Here is a 5104-nt window from a genome sequence, read left to right as displayed (position 1 = left end):
ACATGATACTGCGTCCGCGAAGATTCCGAGATCTGGGGAAAGAGAAGGGGGAAAACGGACCTGACCAAAATTGTTGCGGTTACGAGGTCAGAGGGCTTGGAAATGTTATTTAGAATTAATACCTACAGAACGACAGTGACGCAGTCAGTTTGAAAATTGAGGTTCCGTGCGGGGATGTCCGTCCGCACCAAAACTATTTTCGCCCGTGCTGTAGCCCGTCCAACGAAAAGACACGCTTTTTTAAACGGATGACTTGGGACAGATGACATCGATTGTTATCGAGCTACCGTTCCCGGTCTTGTTCCATTTACATCAATATCCGTAAGAAAATAGTTCCGCCTGACTCATATCGAGCAATATTTTATTTTTGCCTCTCAGGAAAAGTGCCCTTCCACACCAATCTGTAATGTTGAAATGAGTATTGCTCGAAAAGACAAAACGGGGTTGTCACGCGTTTAGAGGGCACTCTTTGGGAGAATTAGGGGTCCCGGCCTTATTCCATAGAAATAACACTCGCAATCGGAAACACAAACGGAAGCCGATTAAAAAAGCTGGCTTGAGTTGCCAGGGTCACAATGCCACCCGATGAAGAAAAAAATCAGGATGAAAATATTCTAAATTCGAACGACAAAAAAATACCGAAGACAGCTTTTTTACCCTACTTCCGTTTTTGTTTCCGACTACAAACTCTTAGTGTTATTTCTTTGGAGTTAAGCCGGGACCACTCCTCTCGAAGAATGCCGTTTAGAGAAACGAGGCTAAAAGTAAACGGGGTCGAAAGTTATTCGCCAAAAAATCTAGGCCTATGTTTTTGCGTCGGACGAGCGCAGAAAATTTCCCAAACTGAAATGACGGTTCGAGGTCTCCACTTTTTAATTCAAGAATCACTCGCGTTTCTTACTCATGGAATACTGACTTCAAAGTGAACCATTAAAGAGATACATTTATAAATTACAATTTTATTGATCCCAGAGGGGAAGTTTGGTTAACGGTGTCAAACACCGACATTTGCTTAACATTACTGTTGAGTCTAAACTCACTAGATCTGGACCCACTCACTTACTTAGCCATCCGAGCCCCCAAATTTTAATTAGTTAAAACCGTTCGGCTCACCGTGTGACATTTCCAATCAACCACTAAACAACCCTAGATCTAGCTGTACAAAGCCAAGTCCTAGCATTAAGCATTGCCATTACTGGCCTTTGTAGAGCTAAATCTAAGTTTGTTTGAAGTTTGATAACTCATTTGTTAGTGAATGCCATTAGTCGGTAATAATATAATAATAGGATTCTCACTCGGTTGACTAAGCCTTTGGCTCACCGAGTGATATTTCCAATCAAACACTTTTCTAAACAGCCCTAGATCTAGCTCTACAAAGTGCCCAGCTCAGATAGATCTAGCATTGCTATTAGATCTTGATCTAGAATCTAGATCTAGATCTAGATCTAGTCATTACTTAGTGAAGCTTTCGTTTTATTAAATAGAAAGTGGCTATTCTCACCCGCCCGGAAGTTCTCGCAAGATCAACTCCTCCCCTCTTCTCTCTCTCTCCGTCTCTTTCTGAATACTGTCTATCGGTGTGGACGATCAAATTGACCAAAACAAAGTTAAAAAATGATGTTAAAACACAAAAGTAAATAAATTTGGTTGTCTACAAAGATGCTACGGCTATTTAACTTTTCGAATCGAGCCGAACTACGCGGGTCGCCATTTTGTTTTGCCCGGAAATTCTCGCGCTACTCCTCTCTCTCTTTCTCTCTCTCTCCACTGCCCACAGACAAAATTGTACGCTTTTAGTAGGCTACAATTGTAATGGAACGTTTGTTCACGGCACAGAATTCTACAATTTTTCTGTTATCACAGTGTAGAAATATGTGGTTTTGCCGGGTGAGAATAGCCACAAGACTCGCCTGCACTATTCTCACTCCGGGTGAGAATAGAGGTGGCCTATTAAATATGGAAGAGGCTAGCCGTACTTAATGACGGCTAGACTGGCAGAAGTACGGCTAGACTCGCAGTCTAGCCGTACTTATTCTTAATATGATGGCTAGACTGACCATTTAACAAAAATATAGGCCTACTGAATTGTAAATATACATTTTTAGTGTGCAGTACCTACCTAAAGTATTTGCATTTGAGACGAAACCAGGTGCCTTAATGACAGTGTATGTATTTGTATTTTAAACCTCCTGTTTTCTAATGTTAATAGGGCCTAAGATAAGTACGGCTAGACTGGCAGTCTAGTCGTACTTAGCCAGGCTAGCCGTACTTAAGGACGGCTAGACTGTCAGGCTAGCCGTACTTAATATTGATGGCTGAATTGTAAAAGAAATTTTTAGTTTGCAATGCCTAAAGTATTTGTATTTCAGACAAAACAAAAAGGTGCCTTTCTGACTTGCATGCATTTGAACCTGAATAATTACTAGATCTAGATCTAGATCTAGATCTAATGAGACCTGTGTACTTAACAGGCTTGAGTCGATAGGGCCAAACCTAGATCTAGTCTAGCCGTACTTAAGTACGGCTAGCCACTTCGATTAAATATTAGTTATAAATTAGTATTAGAATCTTCTAGATTTCTAGATCTAGATCTAGATCTAGTATTAGTATTAGGTATTAAGGTTAGTATTAGTATTAGTATTAGGTATTAAGGTTAGGCTCACCGTGTGCTATTCCCATTATACACAAAACCCTAGATTTAGCTCTACAAAGGCCAGTCCTACCCCTGTACACTGCATGCAGTGCCAGTGGTCATAAGTTAGAATCACTACAGTCTACAGACTACATCTAGATTCTATACTAAGTTAGGGACTAAGACTAAGAGCTAAGAAGTACTAAGAAGGAGAAGCAAGCCTAGCTGTGGGTCTTGTTTGGTTCTACACGACTGATACAACATCTAGAATCTAGATCTAGATCTAGATCTAGATCTATACTAGCCTATGCAGTTCCAGTGGACATTAGTTAGTTATAATAAGTTAGGGACTAAGAAGAAGTAAGAAGGAGGGGCAAGCCTAGGCCTAGGTCTGGATTCTAGGTCTAGATCTGGTCTCTCTCCCTTGGTTCTAGATCTACATGATACAACATCTAGAGTCTAAATCTAGATCTAGATCTATACTAGCCTACACTGCACAGCTTTCAGCTACAATAAACCACCACAGCCATCTGATCATTACCTTAGGTTCTGAATTCAGATCAACAAGGCACAGACAACACGTTCGCAACTGTATGCAGTTTCGCTTTCGACAACGCGGCTTCCGCTTGGCAAATGTTTATGTTTTTCCTAATTTCTGAGCACAAACGAGGGGTGGTGTGCAATCTACCGAAGAAAGGCGATGGAAGCCGTGACTGAACGTAAAAGACCAAGCGAGTTAAATTATAAAATACAGAGAGAGAGAGAGAGAGAGAGAGAGAGAGAGAGAGAGAGAGAGAGAGAGAGAGAAAGAGAGAGATAGAAAGAGAGAGGGGGGAAGAGAAAGAGAGAGAGCTAGAGAGAAATATATTGAGAGAGAGACAGAGAGAGAAAGATAGAGAGAGAAATAGAGAGTGAGAGAGCAATAGATAGAGAGAAATAGAGAGAGAGAGAGAGAGAGAGAGAGAGAGAGAGAGAGAGAGAGAGAGAGAGAGAGGGAGATGAGGGGGGGGGGGTAGGTGTATGGGGAGATAACAACTTTCAAACGATTGTCTTTCTCTTTCACGAAGGGTTTGTCCACTGAAATAAAATACGCATACAGTGCGTCTTTATCGAAGAGCGCAGACCTCCGGGACACAACGGGAAGAGCAGATTTGCACACCTCGTCTTTTTTTCTGTGCTTTTGTTCGTCTGTACTTCGGTCTGTAGTGTAATAATGGTTAAGGCTGGCTTTTCTTCTTCTTCTTCTTCTTCTTCTTCTTCTTCTTCTTCTTCTTCGTCTTCTTCTTCTTCTTCTCCTTCTCCTTCTCCTTCTCCTTCTCCTTCTCCTTCTCCTTCTCCTTCTTCTTCTTCTTACTGCTTCCCCACCACCACTTTCTCTCATCTCTCATTTGTAAACAGCTACTAGTATCGATTACTCAATGTACATTACTACTCAAATTTTTTAGCTCCCCGTTAAAAATCTTTAGGCTTAGAACTCAAATTCCCATATTTAGGATAAGAAACATAAGTTTTAAGGAACAGAGCCCCGTACAGTGGTTTAAAATGTTTGCAGTGTGAGATATGACGTGCGATTCTTAAATAATCGGGTATCGATATTTGATAATTTCGATAATATACCATTAAACGGTATTTTCAAAAAATTTCTTTCTTTCTGATTCATGCCGATTATCAGTGTGTTATAGAGGAAGGTTTTCTGGTTCTAATGACCTAGAGAGAGAGTGAGAGAGAGAGAGAGAGAGAGAGAGAGAGAGAGAAAGAGAGAAGGAAAAGAGAAGAGAAAGAGAGAGAGAGTGAGAAGAGAAGAGAGAGAGAAGAGAAGAGAAAGAGAAGAGAAGAGAAGAGAGAGAGCAGAAAGAAAGGGGAAGAGAGAGAGAGAGAGAGAGAGAGAGAGAGAGAGAGAGAGAGAGAGAGAGAGAGAGAGAGAGAGAGAGATAAAGAGGGTGGGTTGGAGCAGAGAGAGGGGGGGATTAGGGGTTATGGGGTGACAACATCTTTGCCCCTTATTTTCAAAATATTTTTTTCTCTTTCACGAAAGGTTTGGCGATGATTTGTATTTTCCGCTAAACTGGAAAAATATACGCCCAAAGTGAGCTTTTTCTATGAGCGCAGACCTACGGGACACACCGGGAAGTGCTGCTGACTCTCTCTCCCTCTCTTTCTCTCTCTCCCCTCTCTCTTTTTCCTGAGTGTGTGCGTACATGCGTGCAAGCGTGTGTGCATGCGTGCGTGCGTGCGCGCATGCATGCATGTGCGTGTGTTTGTGTGCGTACAATATATGTATATGGCTGTCGCATTGGTCTTTTATCGATAATTTGTCTCACTTATATTATATGAATGTACGAATAAGAAAACAACTCAAGCCCGACTTTCGACTGGAAATGTTTTAATGAAATATACCTATTTCGGGTCGGACTGCCAAGCGCGCGCGAGTGTATGTGTGTGTGTGTGTGTGTGTGTGTGTGTGTGTGTGTT

This window comes from Aplysia californica, unplaced genomic scaffold (genome assembly GCF_000002075.1).
Source record: "Aplysia californica isolate F4 #8 unplaced genomic scaffold, AplCal3.0 scaffold02340, whole genome shotgun sequence".
In the NCBI taxonomy this organism is placed as follows: Eukaryota; Metazoa; Mollusca; class Gastropoda; order Aplysiida; family Aplysiidae; genus Aplysia; species Aplysia californica.
Note: the sequence above shows the minus strand (reverse complement) of the source record.